The 21,260-nt window shown below is 38.8% G+C and overlaps 1 long non-coding RNA gene across 2 annotated transcripts; it reads right to left on the bottom strand.

The window, feature by feature from the left end:
- Positions 1 to 3,108: 3,108 nt before the first annotated feature.
- LOC121639584 lies at positions 3,109 to 14,619 on the bottom strand. 2 transcript variants are annotated; one of them, XR_006010207.1, is made up of 6 exons: positions 14,510 to 14,619; positions 11,507 to 11,629; positions 11,145 to 11,381; positions 10,670 to 10,772; positions 8,363 to 8,615; positions 3,109 to 3,342 (listed from the first exon to the last, which is right to left on the bottom strand). It is a non-coding gene; the product is annotated as an uncharacterized LOC121639584 (long non-coding RNA). The 2 variants fall into 2 exon arrangements; XR_006010208.1 differs by having other exon boundaries at positions 8,467 to 8,615.
- Positions 14,620 to 21,260: the final 6,641 nt, after the last annotated feature.

The following is a 21,260-nucleotide window of genomic DNA, read 5'->3' as shown; positions in this document are numbered from 1 at the left end:
GGGTGACCGGAGGGTGGGCTACTATAGGGGATCACACTCCTCAGCCTCCCTGGTAAAGTCTATTCAGGGGTGCTGAATAGTCGAACCTCGAATTGGGGAGGAGCAGTGTGGTTTTCGTCCCGGTTGTGGAACAGTGGACCAACTCTACACTCTCTTCAGGGTCTTGGAGGGGTATGGGAGTTCGCTTAACCAGTCTACAGGTGCTTTGTGGACTGGGAGAAGAGTTCAACAGTGTCCCCCGGGGATTCCTGTGGGGGATACTCCAGGAGTATGGAGTGGCGGACCCCCTTATACGAGCTGTCCGGTCCCCATACGACCGGTGTCAGAGCTTGGTCCGCATCACTGGCAGTAAATCAGAATAGTGTCTGGTGAGGGTTGGACTCTGCCAAGGCTGCCATTTGTCACCGATTCTGTTCATAACTTTTATGGATAGATTTTCTTAGGTGCAGCCAAGGTGTTGAGGGGATGCGGTTTGGAGGCCTCAGGATTGGGTCTCTGGGGTCTGGGTCTTTGCGGATGATGTGGTTCTTATGGCTTCATCGGGCCGTGATCTTCAGCTCTAACTGGAGCGATTTGCAGCCGAGTGTGAAGCAGCTGGGATGAGAATCAGCACCTACACATCCGAGACCATGGTCCTCAGCTGGAAAAGGGTGGAGTGCCTTCTCCAGGTTCGGCAATGAGGTCCTGCCCCAAGTGGAGGAGTTCACATATCTTGTCGTTACGTCTAGAAAAACGACAGCAGACAACACAGCCAATAGATAGGAGATCAGACAGAGATAAGTCTCCTATAACACCCCAAAAAAATCGCTGGATTTGTCGCTACTCCTGCTTTAACAAAGAGTAAAAATATAGTGACAGTCACTAAGTTGGCTGCATTAGGGTGCAATGGGGGCAGGTCTACTTGCTCAGATTCACCATCGGAAGTGGCAGAAGTGTGCTGTCTTTAGGAACATGTGAATTAGTTTGTTTTTTTGTTCAAAGCCAAAATCAGCATTCTTTATATTGTACGCCCACACTCTGCTTTGCTCTCCAAACATTTCCTTGTTCACTCTATCAGCTGAGCACCTCAGAGCGACACTTTGCCGTGTTAAACGTCATCGGCCTGGAACCGTGTGATCATGCAATATCACAATATTACATTTTCTACTAGTGTCAAAAACTATACCGGTATCACTGTGAACAATATGATATTGCCCACCTCTATTTGTAGTGCTCACTTGAGAAATGTTTTCATTATGTAGATGCTGCAAAGGACTCAGAAACTCACGTATCAAACATGATACCTTTGGTTTTATCATGTTGAGGAAGATGAAAAAACACAACCAGATGTACAAGTTATGGGAGTGATTTATTTCAGGATGCAGGTCCAGTGTATTATGCTTCCTGAAGAGGACACAATTGTTTTTAATAGCCAAAATCAAGAGTTCAAACAAACCAGCAGAAAGAGATAAAAACAACAAAACAAAACCAAAAACAAAGGAAAGCAGCGTGGTACAAGTCACACGGTCAGTGTCATCATCTGTGAAACTCCTTAACTTTAACATCAGAATATCACAATCCCCCAAAAATTCCTCTGTTGAAGGGTGTGTTGACACAATGACGACACAGCACTACAAAACTAAGAACAAGTTGAGCATGAGCACAATATGTACAAAAGTTGAATAAAGTTGTAAACCAGAATGAATGAATGCAATCCAACCAAAGAATGGTCCTGATGGTCTCTAAGGCCTTTCATCCAGAGACCAGTTTTGCAGAACTGTTCGGCTGCCGTCTGGTACTTGGCAACGGCAACTTTTTTTTTTTTTTTTTTTTTTACATCATTAGTGCAATCAAACAAACAAAAAGACTTCAGCAAAAGGCAACAGAAACACTAACCAGTGTTTACACATACTGGCAAAAACCTGACATGTGTATCAAAAATATCCATATATATATATAGTCATTGCTGTATACAGTAGCTGTGAGTGTCTCTGTAGGACAATGAAATTATTTCCAGTTAACATGAAGACTGTGATAAATGAGACCGAAACAGGAAAAAAGATACATGTGAAACAGTGAAGATTAAACTGGTGAAACTCGTGTATCACTCCAGAAAGAAGAAGAAAAAAAACAAAAAACAATACCACTGTTTTGGTAGCCATGTAAAACACTCACACACGTCAACAGGAAATATGTACAAAGTTGAATTAACTGCTCATATTTACACATTTACATACAAAGCAAACTTTTAAAGGAGACACGATTCCACTGCGGGCTTTTGCCTAATATAGGCTGATACAGAAAAACATGGGCTACGCCTTCTCTCCATGACGACAGCCTTCGCCTCCTGAGGACAGAGTCCACTCTCACCCAGAAACTGTGAGGAGGAGGAGGAGGAGCAGAAAGGGAAGTTGTGTTTTAGACGTAACCGTACATGGCGACTGGTGGTGTCACTGGGCAGATTGACGATCTGCTGCTTCAGGCACCATGGGACAGATGGAGGTGGCACTGATTTAAACATTTTACACCAATCTACTGAAAATGGGTCATTAAAACAAAACAAAACAAACAAAAAAATCAAGGATGGATTGGGATTATGGAGAAAATGAACAAAGATGTGTGTACATACAGTGTCTTAGAAGCGGAGAATGGAAATTTAAGAAAGTGCAACACCACCCTTGTGTTTGCATGCATATTCTCATCATATGCATATTCACGAGGGTTTTTCTTATATTGTACATTCCATTAAGATTATTATTGCCTTTAAAGAGAGAGAGGTTGAGCGATCATTTAGGGAAGAAAAGGAAAAAAACAATAAAACAAAAAATAAAAACTCACTTGTCTTTAGTTTACTTCTCTATCTTAGTGCAGTCCACGTTTAGTGCTCAGAAACACGTCTTTGGCTGCAGCTAGCTTGAGTAGCCGCTGGTTTAGACGGTTCAGCTCTCCCTGGCTGATTCTAGGAGTGTTAAGTGGCAGAATGTTTGTGCACATAATGTTATTTTTCTTACAGACACAGATAAGCCATCAAGACACCAATTAACATCAGTGTTGGTGGTGTGGTGGGAAGAGAGAGAGAGAGAGAGAGAGAGTAAGGACCTTGCCGTGATGTTAAGTACAACTCACACAAAGTTGAGGGGTTGAGGAGGCCATGGAGTGGAGGTGAAGTGTCCAAGGGAGAAGAGAGGGTGGGGACAGAAAAAAAAAAAAAAAAAGAGGAGGAAGAAGGCAGAGTCCCTGTGCTCATTAGCTGGCTCGGCTAGGCTGGGCTAGCTCATCAGTGTTGCCATGGCAGCCATCAGCTGGTCAGGTAACTGTGTAGTTCTCTGGAGTTGATGCTCAGGACCACACCTGAGTGGTTGCCTTCAGACAGGTGAAGATTAGAAACAGACAAGCAAATGAGAAATGAGCTGAAGATAATCCTGACATGCCGATGTTCGCTCATGCTAAAGCTGTCCTGTGAAGTTTTCTCATCAAAATGGCTCAAATAAAAACAAAACTCTGACTTTGCAGACTCATGAATGGATAGCCAATTAATAACTGATGTATAATGTTCACAAAAGGTCAGTAAAATGACCTAATGAGCAAATCCAAACAACTAAAACCAACGCAGTGGGTGGAACAAACATCTTCTGGCAGGTTTATGATGGTAAAATGCATAAAATGAAAAATAAAGTCAGGTGAGTTTGGATTTGCTCTTCTGATAAAAGTTTCAAGAAAGAATTGTATTAAAACATGCACAAAGCACCTTAGCTTAATTTTCATTCAAAATTAAACAAAAAAAAGAGCAAGTTTACTAAAACTGTTGGTCACACTGAGATGTAGTGGCAGGTTAAAGAGCTCCTCCATTCTTGAATCAAACCCAATCAGACATAAACTTTGACTTCAAACCATTCTTAGTTCTGTGATTATGACAGAAGTGTGTGTGGTTGTATTCAGAATAGGGGTACAAGTCATAAGTTTGGTCACAATATAATATTATATTGATTCAAAGGACAACATTTTTATGATAGTTGAAATCACAAATTCTGTCATGATATAATTTGGATTTGACTGGATTTAGGAACCAGCTGTTGCGATGAGAAGATTCCACGTTTGGATAATTTCATTTTCATCTAATTAGAATAGAAAATTGGGTTGTTAGACCATAGCAAGTGTACACAATTCCACCTGTTCTTTCTAACATGTCTCACAAATGTTTACTGTACTGATGTTTGATTTGATTATTTAAATTAGGATTCAACTATTTATTTAATACTATTTATTTATTTACTAAGTCATGTTTACATGTTCCATTACAAATGCTCACAAGACAAATGTGAATAATGAGATAAAGTAAAAACGCTTGGGCCTCCTTTTAGATGCTGCTTGTATACTTGTTTATCTTACCTATCACACCCCATTTCACATCTACTCTTGTGAGTGTTGCCATGACATCACCACAAAGCTTTGGTCTGTTTATAGATGAGTTGCTCAGAATAAAAACACCTACTAAGTCGTTTAAGCAGTTCTGGATACTCTGTGTGTTGAGTAGTTTTGAGCACTTCTGGTATAGATGAACCAGAACTTGTGTCCATAGATAGGGATGACATAGATAGATAGATAGATAGATAGATACTTTATTGATCCCGAGGGAAATTCAATGGCTGACAGGTAGTCATTCACACTGATGAATATCTTAAAAATCACCATTTCATTTGTCAGGGAGATGTGAGCCCCCTCACACACTTGTCTTATGTGATGTAACAGAATGTTCAGCGGATTTTTTCTTTTTATAATAATAATAATAATAATAATAATAATACATTTTATTTATAAAGGCGCCTTTCTCACACTCAAGGTCACCGTACAATAAAAACACAACAATGAATAAATCCAAATAAAATACAAGAAAAACATAAAACAGTGATTGCAACAATGTACATATTATAATGAGTAAGCCAGTTTAAACAGATGTGTTTTCAATTTGGATTTGAACAGATGAATAGAATCAGAGTTGCGGAGGTCAGGGGGGAGTGAGTTCCACAGATGAGGAGCAGAGCAGCTGAAAGCTCTACTCCCCATGGTGACAAGGCGAGCGGGGGTGAAGATGAGGTGAATTGCAGAGGATGATCTGAGGGAACGGACCGGTTTGACAACACGAAGGAGATCAGAAAAATATGGAGGGGCGAGGTTGTGTATGGCCTTAAAGGTTAACAGCAAAATTTTATAGTGAATGCGATGGGTGATGGGGAGCCAGTGGAGCTGCTGTAAGATGGGGGTGATATGATGGATGGATGGGGTTCTAGTGATGATTCTGGCTGCTGCATTCTGTACCAGCTGAAGTTTATGAATTGATTTCTGGGGAAGACCAAACAGAAGGGAGTTGCAGTAATCCAAGCGTGATGTGACCAGGCTGTGTACAAGTATGGCGGTGGTGTGAGGGGTGAGAGAGGGGCGTAGGCGGTTGATATTGCGGAGATGGAAGTATGCGGACCGTGTTATGTTATTAATGTGTGATGTGAAAGAAAGAGTGCTGTCGAGGATGACACCCAGACTCTTTACCTGAGGGGAGGGAGAGATGGAAGAGTCATCAATGGGAATGCAGAAACTATCAGATTTAGAGAGGGTGGATTTGGTGCCAACTAGTAACATTTCGGTTTTACTACTGTTTAATTTGAGAAAGTTTGAAGTGAACCAGGACTTAATGTCATGAAGACAATCTGTGAGTGAGGTAGGTGGGAGAGTGGAGTTTGGCTTTGTGGAGAGATAGAGCTGGGTGTCATCCGCATAACAATGGAAATGTATGTGGTGTTTTCTAAAAATATAACCGAGGGGGAGGAGGTAGATGATGAACAACAGGGGCCCCAGGACTGAGCCCTGGGGCACACCTGTGGTGACTGGGAGTGACTGGGAATGGGATGATTTCAGCTGTACGAACTGAGTGCGGCCAGAAAGGTATGATTTGAACCAGTTAAGAGGGGTGTGGGTAATGCCAATAGAGGAGAGTCTAGTCAGAAGGATGGAGTGGGAAATAGTATCGAAGGCCGCACTCAGATCGAGAAGGATAAGAATGGATAATAAACCAGAGTCAGCTGCTAGAAGGAGATCATTGGTGACTTTTAGTAATGCTGTTTCAGTGCTGTGGAGTGGACGGAAACCAGATTGAAATTCTTCATATAGATTGTTAATGGATAGATGGGCTCGGAGTTGTGAGGAAACTATTTTTTCCAGTAGTTTTGAAATAAACGGCAGATTGGAGATGGGACGAAAGTTATTAAGGTTGTTAGGGTCCAAGCCGGGTTTTTTAAGTATTGGGGTGATGGCAGCAGTTTTTTAACAATGGGGGGACCAGACCAGTGGTGAGGGAGGAGTGTATGATGCAAGTAATGAGCGGCGCCAGTGAGGAAGCAGATGCTTTTACTAGGAAGGTTGGGATGGGGTCTAGTCGACAGGTGGATGATTTTGATTTCCTTATTAATTCAGTGATGGCAGTGATAGGGGGGAGAGTAAATGCAGAAAGAGAGATGGAAGGAGGCAGAAGGGGAGGTAATGGAGAAGGATTATAAGAAACATTTGGAGCGAGATGTTGATGAATATTCTGGATTTTGGATGTGAAGAATGAGATTAGACTGTTACAGAAAGCAGATGAGGCCATGTGAGGTGGAAGGGAGTCAGGAGGTTGTGTAATATTGTTCAAGAGAGAAAATAGAGCCTTTGTGTTACCTTCATTAGAATTAATTAAACTAGAATAATAGGTGGATTTGGCAAGTTTGCAGCAGTCCCTATAGTAAGTGATGTGGTTTTGATACATTTCCTGGTGGATAGTTAAACCAGTTTTCCTGTAGAGTCGCTCCAGTTGACGTCCTTTGGTTTTGAGTTTTCTGAGAGCAGGGGTAAACCAGGGTGAAGAGCAGTTGAACGTGACTGATCTAGTTTTTAGAGGGGCCAAGTTATTGAGCAGATTCTGAAGACTGTTATTGTAATGTGAGACAAGATCATCAGGGCTAGAGAAACTGTCAGGGTGGGGTAGAGCGTTAATGGCAGTAGAGAGAGTGTCCAAGTTAATGTCCTTAATGTTACGGAAGGATATGTCACGTGAGCGCTTGTTTTTTGCAAGAACCAGACTGACAGAAAAAGAAATGATCATATGGTCAGAGAAGGGGAGCACATCAGTTTTGCAACCAGTGGGAATTAAACCTGAACAGCAAACTAAGTCAAGAATATGACCTTTTGAATGAGTTGGAGCAGTAATAAACTGCTGGAGACCAAAACTGTTAAGACAAGACATAAAATCCCTGGTGAGAATATTATTTACATTGTCCATATGGATGTTAAAATCTCCAAGAATTATTATGTTGGGCGATCGTGAGGAGAGATCAGCCAGAAATGCAGAGAAGTCATTTAAAAAGTCCTTATTGGGCTTGGGTGGACGGTAAACTGTAGCGATGAAGGTTGGAACAGGACCAGGCAGCAGTAGGACCATTGATTCAAACGAGGGAGCGGAAGGGGCAGAGACCTGTGAGACTCTCCACTTCTCACGGGCAAACAGCGCGAGACCACCTCCACGGCCGGAGTCACGTGGTTTGCAATAGTAAACAAACCCAGGCGGGTTAGCTCCATTTAGGCAAGTGTAGTCATTTGGCTGCTGCCAAGTTTCAGTCAAACATAAAAAATCCAACTCACGGTCGACGAGAAGATCATGGACGAGATGTTCCTTGTCAGTTAGTGAGCGGATATTCAGAAGACTGAAGTTTACGGTGGTGTCAGAGTTGGTAGCCGACCTAGCTAGGTGGGCTAGCACACTGTGATCAGCAGTTTTTAAAAAATAGATTGTAAACAATTTGTGAGAAATTGTCGCTTTTATTGTTTGTCTTGTGAGCATTTCGCTGTGCATCCATGTATTCAGATTAAAAGTCTGATCAGAATAAAAATGCTTCATGTAAACATACCAACCAGAAAATGACGAATTTTGGACATAGGAAGTTTGTGCCCGACAGCAACAATATGCAAACATGACTACTGGAACTATGCATCAGTGTTGATCAATGCATTGTTAGACCCCTTACTGAGAATATATGAATCCATAACCAAAAAGAAGTGATAGCAGTCTCTTTTACCTCTCCACTACATCCCTGAGCGTTTCATGGCCATCATTAGCAACATAACTGTATCATATGTTTTGTCACTGTCATTTAATAATGCATGTATTTTAAACTTAGTGCCAGCTGTGAAGCTCTTTATTAGCTATTAAGGCACATTGATTGTTGATGTTTCATGTTTTGACGTATTTGAACAGGTTTAACTCTGGTGATGACCATAAAACACCCTGTGACCAGAGCTGGAGCTCAGACATCTTTACCAGTGATATAATAAAAAAGAAAAGAGTAAGGTCCTCCAGTACCTTGGTGTGTGTTAGCTGCTGGTGTTAGTGGCTTGGGTTTTAGTAGCAGTGGTTAGTGGTAGTCCTTATAAGGGATCGGAAGGCGGGGCTACCTCCTGCGTTACCTAGAGTCTGCGAGTCCAGGTCGTCGTCGATGAACTCCTCGCCTTGGATGATGTGCTGCGTGTCTTCGCTGTGATTTACGGGGCTGGTCATCTCCTGCTCCTTCTCATTGTGCATCTGGGCGTAGACGTTGCGGCTTCCAGGAAGCTTTCTGAAAAACAGCGGGGGATAGGCATCCTCAGTCCTAAGCCAAGGACTGTGGGATTTGTTGTTTTCATGAGATGGGGCTGTGGTTTGGAACTGCATGTTTTAATTCAAGTGACTTTTCAGTGAGTATTTGTGTTTGGGACTCAGGGGGTGCTGTTGGTGAGATGCTGGTGTAAATAAAAGAAAGCATGCAGTTAAACACAGTATCATACACAGGCAATAAACACGGGATTTTCATGCAAACTAAAAGGGTTAGGGCATAACACACAATACACAATAACAATTAGTTAATCTTTTGATTAAGAGGTAATATGGAGTTAACTAGCAAGTTGGAATGCTGGTAAATTTTGATTCATGACTAGTCAAAATTCAAAAGAAAAAATCACATGTCAACAAAATGTTGTCTAAAGAGATTGAATAAAAGGATAGTTGTTTTGTCTTTGAACCTTAATTAAATATCAGATTGATGTCAATAAATTTAGTACACATATTCAGAATCCACAAATCTGTATTCAAAATTTGTAAGAAGAAAAGAAAAAACAAACTCTTTATGCTTTACAAAGGGCATACATGGATTTTTATTATATATATATATATATATATATATATATATATATATATATATATATATATATATATATATAATATTCTTTTTAAATAAATGCTTTAAACAAAGAGTGGTAATAATTACTGAGTAGCTCGTTCTGAAAGAGCAGTTTCCCCTTGACCATCACCTGATGCACACTCAGGATGGGGAACTCAAGATGATCTATTGGTTTCCTCAGCCAGAAAACTTTTTATGAACTGGCATTATGTGGACACACACATTGGACTAATTTGATTTTTTATTAGTTTGATTCAGTTCAATTAAACTTGATTTTAAATAATCTGAAAGTACAATTCAGTACAGTTACAATAGTCCAGTTCAGTGTACCTTGGATGTGAACTGGAACCATATGAAAAAACTAAAATAATCTCAAATGCATTTATGTTCCCCACAGGATAAATATGATACTTTGAGGAATACTTTCAAGTCCAACTTTAATGTATCCAGCACTGAAACAAAACATTATTTTCAGTGCTAATCAAAGCACGCTAGCATGCTAACACACCAAACCTTGATATCAAACACATTTAATCCTGTTTCATAACAGTTAGCATTTAAACATTATAATTGTGTGCGTAATAGCACGCTAATATTAGCAAAAGCTCCTTGAGTGCAGCCTTAAAGTTGTTAACATCACTAACTTCAGCTGGCAAGCTTCACAGTTAAAAGAGTAAAAAAAATAATTTGCATGTTTCACTGATAAAGGTATATTGCTATCCACATTACCAACTCTTGTTTATAAGGTTTTAACACACTGCATAACTATTTAAAATCATGGAAGTAAGCATGCAAAACTTGCAATTGTGTACATATTAGCATGCTACTGTTAGCAAAAGTCCAGTGCTGCCTTACAACTGATAATGCAGCTGAAGACTAATTTTAGCTGATAGGTTCACAGTAAAATTAGTAGAAAATAATACAAGCAACTAGCAACTAACAACTAACATTTCTGATAATGCTAAATGAGTGAGCTGTTGACTACATTGCCTACTCTTACCTATTATGTTTTGCACACTGTAGAACTAATTTAACTTATAAAAGTCAATATGCAAGCATTGCCAGTGTGCAAATGTTAGCATGCTAATGTTGATCATGCTAATTTTGGCTGTGAAGATATTTTTTTAGAATATGAAGGGTACAAATGAAATAAAACTACTACATACGCCTCCAGTTTAAAATGATTTAATTTACACTAATCATCGAAGGGAAACTATGACGTAATTGTGGTTGTAAAGATGGTCTAGTGCCTTAGGTTTTTCATTAACAATAAGAAGCCTGCTGTATCATCATATTTTAGTAATAGGATACAAAATTGTTTATGTAGAGTCTAAGAACTGAATCATACCCTAGTAAAACATAAAAGAATGGCATCATCATGCCAGTGATGGATGCCAGTGTAATCTATGTGGGCTGACATACATACAGTATTTCTTTAACAAGTTATAGCTCACCTTTTGAACTTGTAAAGGATGAAGGAGCCGGTGGCAATTATGCTGATTAGGAAAATGACAGCGAGAGCCCAAACACCCGGACCTCCAGCTGCTCCATGGTAGCCTGCAGTGGTAGCAGAAAACACAATATCAGTGTATCAGTGAAGAGTGCATCTTATTTAGAATTTCAGAATAAGAGATAAAATTTAAAAGCAGAAATATAAGGATAGAAGTTACAAAGATAAGAACTAAAGATGCCAAAAACAATTGAAACTAAAGTTTTTCTAGAATCATCTCTCCACAGAGAAGCAACACCATTCTGAACACAGTGAAGAGTAATCAGGTAAAAAAAGTAGAGTGTGGCATGGACAGGAGAAGATTTTGATTTGTTGGGAAACCAGGAAAAGGAAGGACGCAGGGATTAAATTTGACAGTAAAGTGATGAAGTTTAATGCTTTCAAATGGAAAGCTGTATGTATAATGTTGGTGAACGCACCATTTTCTGTTGTTGAAGGTGATGAGTCATTAGCAATTAGACCTATTCATTGGAAATAAATCAATAGCATGCAGTTACCATTTAAATATTTAATGACAGTTTTAAAAAGCGGACCATACTGGAGCATTTCAGCATACCTGCATTCGGGTCAGCTAGCATCACCAACACTCGCTGACCGCCTCGGACCATGAAGCTGACGTTTTTGTCATTGAAAGCCTGCACGATGGCTGGAATATGCTAAGAAAGAGAAAGAAATATACATTTTTGTATTTTTCTATATATTTGATAGAAAACTGTGGAAAAACTGTGATTCAGCCTTAACTTTCTCATTGCTGTGTACAGATTTGTGGATCTGTTTTTACCTTATCTACAAAGACACTCCTCTTGTCTGGTTTGCTGTCCAGTGGGAGGACATATAGGTCTGCAGGGGTGGGAAGGCCTGGTTTCACCACAGTTACCAGAGACTCCAGAGGTATGCCTGTGATCTGAGGTTGTGGGGTTAGAATAAGTTTAGTGTTTTTGCATTTACAATTAATGTGTAGTGCAAACCAGGTCACTAATACAGTAATCCCAAACACACAGAATAATCCCCCAACCATGAGGATTCTCAGTGATAAGTCTTTTCAGTCTCTTTTCAGTTTCTTATATTCTTATTAGCAACTTAATAAAATAAAACAAAACCTGGATAAACCCAGTGTGTAATCTTTTTTTGTCTAGCACATTTAACAGTGAAATCAAACAGCAATATTGAGATGGGTGAACACTGGGGAAAGTTTAACAGCTAAAATGTGTGAGCAAAAAGGAGCTTGAAGACTCAAATGGACAACGCAAATGAAAACTAAACTATTTAAATTTTTCACTTGGATTTTCACTTTGCTTGATAAGGAAATAAAATATAAGGTGTTTCTCTCTTGTAAGCAGTCTTTGTCTGCTAAATGACAGTACTAAAATGATGAGTCATATTTTCCTTCTTTTAGCCATGCTAGTAGCATGCTGTTTCTATCGGGTGCTTTTTGATTTTGAGATTAGAAGCAGCAAATAAAATATAATTTAAATTTTGTGTCCCCACCATGATAAACTGAAAGAATGCTGGTTGTTTCGGCCCAACACTGTTATCAGGTCACAATCTGTTTGTTTAATTCAGATGCTAATAGTGAACTTACTGAAGCCAGGGGTGCAACTACCAATTCTGTGTGGGGTATGCACACACTCCCCCACCCCACCCCAAAACAAAACAAAAACAAACAAAAAAAAAATTCATGAAATTCTGAAACAGTTTACAGTTCATCATTTATTAATCAACAAAATCGCATACATACTAAAAACTGGGACTGCTGATGACAAAGTCAATGTTACCACTAAATAGTTACACGTCATGCCTCTACACTCACCCATTTGTCAAGAATGATGTAAAATGAAATAGACCGTGCTACACTGTTTTCGATAGAGATCACTGCTGATCGAGTGATCATTGCTCACACAAGAACAAAGGCATGTTTTGATAAGTTTCAGTTTACTAAAGGATCTCTCTGCATATGTGACAGTCAGAGGCATGGTCAGGAATACTCTAAAGGCTGCTGTCAAGTCGGGGAACACCAAATCAAGATTTTCCAGTATAAGGTAATTTAACATCTCAAGAGATTTATAACCTTTCAGTAGAAGGCTTGCTAGGTATATTTCTTGAATGATATCCCTGGAAACATCACAGGCAGCCAGAGCATATCTGGTAACAGAGTCCTCCAGCTCAGCTTTTGTCATGTGCTCCATTTTAGTCATGAATTTAAATTTCTCAGACACAAGCTGAAGATCACAAAATCTATCAGACAACTGCTGTATGACCATATCAACAATTAATTGACATTAAAAACCATGTACCCAAAGTGTGTCTCAGAGTCCTGCTAGCTAGCACTGGAACTATCATCTCGAGACCTCTTTTGCTTTCTGACAGATCTTTGTTTAAATTCTGGATGAGCATTGATTTCATTGGCTAATCTACAAGCAATTCCAAGTGACTTCTGAAAGCCCTCCTCTCTATACTTAAGGAAAAACTCTTTAAGAGAATCGATCAATCTAATGGCTGTATCCTTTGAGACAGCTGCTGCTTGTAGTGCCTTGCTTGCAAAGCTGATCTCTGACAATAAGTCATACCAAACCAAGAGGCACAAAAGGAACTCCATTCTGACAAACTCGTCAGACAGTGACTTCACCTCTGTGACAATTTTGCCGTCACCTGCCTCTTCCTCAAGCTTTTCTAGTGCATCTAGAATCCCCCCCAACTGCAAACGTACAGCTTTGATAGTCTAGCTTTGCTTCCCACCTGGTGTCACACAGAGGCTTCAGTGTGACATCAAACAAAAAAATTTTGGAAAACCCAAATAGAAATATATTTACTAGAACATCAGTTAATTGTCAGTTTTGGCACAAAATGATGATCAAATGTCCTGCAGTACAAAAACTGCCCTTCATGTTGCATGTTCATGCTAAAAGCAACATTAAGTTTATAAGTAAATATTGTAAAATATAAATTTGAATTTGAAAATGATACAATACTAAACTACATATCCACTTACAGGAAATAGAAACAATAAATGACTGTATTTGTCTTTATATGATACTGATTAATTAATTAAGTAATTATTGCATACAGAGTTCATCACGGCTCTTTTCTCTACAGAAAACTGCCACTCACAGAAATAAACTGGAGTGCGATACAAAGATTTAGTTTTTTGTTAGATGAATTTTGGAAAGTTAAATGAGGGCTGAGAATATTATTCATATAAATAACAGACTGGAAGAACAGACATACAGAAGAAGGCGATGCTGGTAACCGACTAAATAAGAGGAAAGGAAAAGCAGAAAGAGAACTTATTAAAAAAACAAAGAAGGCGCTTGAAGAGGAGGCAGGAAATGCTGAAAAATTTTCAGATATTTTCAAATCCTCCACCATCTAAACTTCATTCTATTCTATTCTATTACTCTTATTGATGATGATCATATCATTTACAAATGCCCAAAAGCTGTTAGGTGCAGAAAATGCATATTTCAAATAATTTTCCCTTTTTTTTGCCATGCTGTTAGCTAAAGTGTTAGAAAATCCCATGACACAATTCTCTCGGATTTCATTACTTAAAAAAAAAAAAAAAATCTAATCTTTCTGATAGCAGGCATGTGTGGCTTGATGTTTAGCTCTCTGAAAATTAAATGTGATCAACTAGTGTCTTTACTGAAAAATATTTAATACGAATAGGTATAACATTAAAATGACTCAAATAATTTTTAACTGAATTGTGATTGGACATGAGAAGACTATTACTAAACATGAAATATTTTACAAATAAACACTGAATTCAGCTGGTCAGACCTACCTTAGTCAGAATTTTGTTGACCACCTGGCCGATGTCATCTCTCCACTCTGGGATGTTTGGATTGAAGTGGTCCAGGTTTCTGCTGAAGCTTAAAGGGATGACCTGGAAGTCATCTAGAGGACAAGTTAACAATCACTTCAGTTAGGACGCAAAATACAAATCACAGTAGAAGAAATAAATTGGTTACAGATGTCTTTAAGGTATTTATTCTGAATTTTATTAGCAACACAAGAACCGCAGATGTTGACGCATGCTGCTTGTTCTGAATGGACAGATGTGCACTGCTGGCAGCCATCTTGGTGGGAACATATGTTAGGAAAGTAAACCAGCACATGTGTTTGGACATAAACAGATGGCAGTAGATTTCTAACAGGAAACATAATTTTGTGAACAACTTCATGCCCAAAGATTTAAGCCCAAAATATATCTCTTTACACATATTTAAGGTATTTCCTTTTTGCATTCTTTCTGTCCAGTAGGCAGGCTTAACCTTGATTTTTACTTGTGAAAAGTTTAAAATCTGACTGAGATTGAAGGAAAATTCTGAAGCTTCTTTCAGAAAAACCAAATACTGTTAAATACAAACAGTCAAGGTTAACACAAATAATGAAATGTTAATGTGTTCTTAAAGCTGTAACAGTTGTATATATAAAAGGCTTATGTATATGAAATAAGCCATTTCTCTAAGATCCACAGTACAAAACTTTCAAGACACTGCTTGGCCAACCCCCCCCCCCCCAAAAAAAGGTTACTGCCTGGATTTTATTGAACAGAAATTTAGGAGCTTCTCAATGGAAAAGCATAGCAGTGATTAATATACTTCAGTTTCAACTAGTTATTTAACCTCGAACTGATGCAAACAGTTTCTCAATATTTAGACAACCATGTCAGAAACAACATCCTGAGGTCATGGAAAAGAAGCTAATCTTAATTTCATTAAAACCACTGAGGAAAGTGGTTGGTTTTAAAATTTTTAATGATCACAATCATGATTACTGTAATGGCAAGGCAGAGATCATGTATTCAGTGGCGCTGGTTGTCTGTCTGTTAGTAACATAACATAAAAAGTTATAGACAGATTTTGATTAAATTTTCAGAAAATCTCAGAAATGGCATAAGTAATAAGCGATTAGATTTCGGGGATGACCTGGATCACTACCTGGATTTAGGAAATTTTTAAAGGATCCTTTACAATGGGGATAATTTTGCAAACAGAGCTTCAAACTCAAAATAAAGCCCACGATCACTGGCATTTAATTTGGGTCCATGCTGTTGGCTTACTCATCATTGAATTAATGAATGGATGCACTGCTACTAAAAAGCTGTGCAGTCTCAAGAAAACTTATCAAGGCTTACATGAAAAAAGAAACAAAGAAAAAGAATGACCTATTTTCATAACTGGATGATCACCCATACAATGTCTTTGTAAAATAATAAAGCAACTCTGGATGGAAATCAGGGTGACACTGTACAAGCTTATCTAATGATTTCACAGCAAATATGTACTGTAATACGGTAAGCAGTCCTTGTACTTCGTTCGGGGCAGTAGATTGATATCTCTCCAATGGTGTAAGTCATACTTGGCAATTAGGAGCTTATCTGTAGTGATCTCTGCTCTTGCATCCCTCTCATGTGGAGTGCCACGGGGTAAAATCTCAGCCTTACTCCTTTTATTTTATTTTATTTGCTACCTTTGTGATCAATTATGATAAAACATAAGCTGTCTTTTCATTTTTATGCTGATGATTTGCAGATATAGTTGCCCATGAGACCAAATGAAAATACTGCACTTACTGAGCTGCTGGACTGTATAGATGTTGTAAAGCAGTGGTTGACATGTAACTTTTTGCACTTGAATGACAACAAAACTGTATGTATCTTTTTGGCATGTCACCTATATTAAATGTTTTTACAAACTGTAGTACTCTGGCCCCCTTTTTTAAATCACATGTTAAAAATCTCAGTGTAACATTTGACAGTGGGCTGAAATTTGATAAACAGATTAGTTCTGTTGTTAGAACAAGCTTTTTTTTTTTAGCTCCTTTTGGCCAAGGTAAAGCCCTTTCTCAGTCAGGAGGATTTTTAGAAGGCAATCCATGCCTTCATAAGTTCAAGACTGGACTACTGTAATGCCCTTTACGTCTTCAATTTCAGGTCTCCAACATGTACTGATGCCCAATTTTTAACCGTCAATCCAGATGTAAACACATAACCCAACATGCTGTCGTCACTCCACTGGCTTCCAGTTTGTTTTAGAACTGATCTTAAAATTCTGTTGTTTGTTTTTAATGCTGTTAATGGCCTTAATTGTTAATTGGCCCTCCTACTTGTCTGAGATTTTAATTATGCGTAATCACAGCAGGTCCCTGCATTCTTCGGGTCAGCTTCTGCTAGAAGTCCCAAGGTCGAGGTCCAGACAGTGGGGTGGTCATTCATTTGTGGTTACTGCTCCGAGCTTGTGGAACAACTGCCCCATGACATTCGCATCATGACTGATCTCTAGATTGGCTTTTAATTCCAACTAGTCTTGTTTTTAGATGTATTTTGTTGTTTTTATTTAGTCCATTTTTTGAACTTATGAAGGTGATAATACCCTGCAGCCCTGTAGTGCTTTCAGTTGTGTTTCTATGTGTTGTTTTAATTATTCTATTTTTTTATGCATTGTTTTAACTTACTATTTTTGACTCTGATGTAAAGCACTTTGTGTACCGTTTTGTTATTGTAAAGATCTATTGATTGATTGAAAAGACTAAACAAAAATGGTCATACATTGAAATGAACTTAAACATGAGACCGAATAAATTCAGATTTTAACTGTAATGTCTAAACCAGTGCAGGTATGATCAAACTATTTCTTGCAATGAATTCATATACGTTAATGTTGTTCAGTGATGTAATATGAAATTTGTCATGTCCTTTACCTGCAAGCTGTCTCCTATCCACCAATAAAAGACAGTCATGTTGGCTTCAGTGGGAAGAACGACAGCCGTCATGTTGACTTCATGGTTTCTTCCAGCAATGGGGATCACTTCCAGATGCACTTCCTGAAGGGGGGCTGCACAAGAATGAAATTATATATATATATATATATATACATATATATATATATATATATATATATATATATATATATATATATATATGTATATAATCATTTTAACAAAATATTATATTATCTTAAATTTAAAAAGAAAAAAAAAAACCAGATTCCAGATTCCTTATCATGTATGTGGTATAAACATATATATATATATATATAAAAAAAAAAAAATATATATATATATATATATATATATATATATATATATATATATATATATATATATATATATATACAGTACAGACCAAAAGTTTGGACACACCTTCTCATTCAAAGAGTTTTCTTTATTTTCATGACTATGAACATTGTAGATTCACACTGAAGGCATCCAAACTATGAATTAACACATGTGGAAGTATAGTACATAACCAAAAAGTGTGAAACAACTGAAACTATGTCATATTCTAGGTTCTTCAAAGTAGCCACCTTTTGCTTTGATTACTGCTTTGCACACTCTTGGCATTCTCTTGATGAGCTTCAAGAGGTAGTCATCTGAAATGCTCTTCCAACAGTCTTGAAGGAGTTCCCAGAGATGCTTAGCACTTGTTGGCCCTTTTGCCTTCACTCTGTGGTCCAGCTCACCCCAAACCATCTTGATTGGGTTCAGGTCTGGTGACTGTGGAGGCCAGGTCATCTGGCGCAGCACCCCATCACTCTCCTTCCTGGTCAAATAGCCCTTACACAGCCTGGAGGTGTGTTTGGGGTCATTGTCCTGTTGAAAAATAAATGATGGTCCAACTAAACGCAAACCGGATGGAATAGCATGCCGCTGCAAGATGCTGTGGTAGCCATGCTGGTTCAGTATGCCTTCAATTCTGAATAAATCCCCAACAGTGTCACCAGCAAAGTACCCCCACACCATCACACCTCCTCCTCCATGTTTCACGGTGGGAACCAGGCATGTAGATACCATCCGTTCACCTTTTCTGCGTCGCACAAAGACACGGTGGTTGGAACCAAAAATCTCAAATTTGGACTCATCAGACCAAAGCACAGATTTCCACTGGTCTAATGTCCATTCCTTGTGTTCTTTAGCCCAAACAAGTCTCTTCTGTTTGTTGCCTGTCCTTAGCAGTGGTTTCCTAGCAGATATTCTACCATGAAGGCCTGATTCACACAGTCTCCTCTTAACAGTTTTTCGACAGATGTGTCTGCTGCTAGAACTCTGTGTGGCATTGACCTGGTCTCTAATCTGAGCTGCTGTTAACCTGCGATTTCTGAGGCTGGTGACTCGGATGAACTTATCCTCCGCAGCAGAGGTGACTCTTGGTCTTCCTTTCCTGGGGCGGTCCGCATGTGAGCCAGTTTCTTTGTAGCGTTTGATGGTTTTTGAGACTGCACTTGGGGACACTTTCAAAGTTTTCCCAATTTTTCGGACTGACTGACCTTCATTTCTTAAAGTAATGATGGCCACTCGTTTTTCTTTACTTAGCTGCTTTTTTCTTGCCATAATACAAATTCTAACAGTCTATTCAGTAGGACTATCAGCTGTGTATCCACCTGACTTCTCCACAATGCAACTGATGGTCCCAACCCCATTTATAAGGCAAGAAATCCCACTTATTAAACCTGACAGGGCACACCTGTGAAGTGAAAACCATTTCAGATGACTACCTCTTGAAGCTCATCAAGAGAATGCCAAGAGTGTGCAAAGCAGTAATCAAAGCAAAAGGTGGCTACTTTGAAGAACCTAGAATATGACATATTTTCAGTTGTTTCACACTTTTTGGTTATGTACTATACTTCCACATGTGTTAATTCATAGTTTGGATGCCTTCAGTGTGAATCTACAATGTTCATGAAAATAAAGAAAACTCTTTGAATGAGAAGGTGTGTCCAAACTTTTGGTCTGTACTGTATATACACATACATCATGCATATATTCACTATTATTTTGTACAAGGTTAAATCAACAAGCTTGATTAATTTATGATCTGAAACTTTATTAACTGTTTGTTTAAGGTATAACCTTCTTACTATTTTTATTCTGTCTCCTCAATGATTCACTGACGATTTTAATAATGTTTCATTTAAGGCTTTAATACCTTGGACATACAGATGTATTCACAAATGTTTAATTTGATACTCTTTATGAAATGATCAGACCACCCCTCTGTTATCTGATCTGATCCAAAACCAGCCCACAAGACCGTTGATTGGTTGAAAAGGATTTTAGACCAATACCCTTGGGTGTTTCCACACTAACACTTCCTAAACTTAAAACAAAGAAATTAGGAGAAATGAAAAAGAGCTGAGAGAAGAGAGGCTTTCTGATGAGGAACTTCTGATGATTTTCAGGGGACAACAAAGTCTTCAGACTTGTTTCCTGAACAACCTGTTGTTGTATAGACCAGGAATGGACTCATAGTGGCCACAGAACTGCTTACAGAAGTCTCTCCAGCGAGAGAGAGAGAGAGAGAGATGATGCCGGAGAATTAAATTTGCCATGATGTAAGAACATCATCAGATACTAAAGATTTGGTCCTGCATTCAAGATGCAAGATTGATTTAGTTTTTTTTTTTTTTTTTTTGACTGATTAACTTCGTTTAGTTCATGCCTTTTTCAGCTGATACTTTTAATTTAAACTTTTAATTATGTTTTATTTATGTTTTTTTATTTTTAATATTGATTCTAAATTTTGATCTTTAATTTGGATAACTGGGTGAACACAGGCGGACAAACGCTTCAGAACCAGTTCTACAGAGTTCCTTTTTGGACTGATCCAAACCTGGACTTTCTATCTCGTGCTATACCACCACAAGCCATTCACTGTCCATCATCCTACCACCAGACGAGCCGCGGGAAAGTCTGCATCTGCAGAGCTGCCTGATCCAAACCTTCTGACCACCATGTGACAAATCTTCTGGTCTTCTTGGGAGTCGTTCGGGATCCAAACCACCTGTGCCAACTTCCTAATGTACCCGGGAGAGTCACCACAACGGTCGTGATTCGGCTCGATCCAAACAGAACCAGATGAGTTCTGTTCGAATCAAGTCTCTGCTTGTCTGTTCAAGGAATGGCTGGTGTGCCGTCCAGATTTGGCCTTAGTGAAGTAGTTCTACATCTTAGTTAAACTTCCAGCTTTAAACAGAAGAGATCCAGTTTTCCCTCCTTTTCTTTTAGGATTCAGAGATCCTTTTTCAGTTTCTTAAACATTAGTTGAATTAACACCACAGGTAAATTAACTTCTGTTTCTTTTCTTGCATACATTTCATTCATTCTGACACATCACATGACCTTGAAATAAAATTCTGGTTTTAACATCATATTCTGCATTTTGAAGTCCTTTGTAAATATTTCCTTTCCATTTATGCATGATTAGACTAGTAATAAATTATTCATATTTACTGTTCTGGTTATTGTGAACTCTTGTTTGAGTCATGTTATGGGTCCCTTTGAGGAGATGCTGAGGCAGCTGGAAAGGCAGGGGGAGAGGCAGGTGTCGAATGGAGAGGCAGGGGGAAAGGCTGGTAGAGAGGCATGTGTAGAATAGATGGGCTGGTGAAGAGATAGCAGGCGAGTGGAGAGGCTGGTAAAAAGGCAAGTACAGAGGCGGGTGGCAGGCCGGTAAAGAGGCATATGATAGGCAGGTGGAGAATGGAGAGGCAGAAATAGAGTCAGGGTAAGAGGCTGGTAGAGATGCTGGTGAA

This window comes from Melanotaenia boesemani, chromosome 5, assembly GCF_017639745.1.
Source record: "Melanotaenia boesemani isolate fMelBoe1 chromosome 5, fMelBoe1.pri, whole genome shotgun sequence".
In the NCBI taxonomy this organism is placed as follows: Eukaryota; Metazoa; Chordata; class Actinopteri; order Atheriniformes; family Melanotaeniidae; genus Melanotaenia; species Melanotaenia boesemani.
The sequence above is the reverse complement of the archived record's forward strand: the minus strand, read 5'-3'. Positions and strand labels throughout refer to the sequence as shown.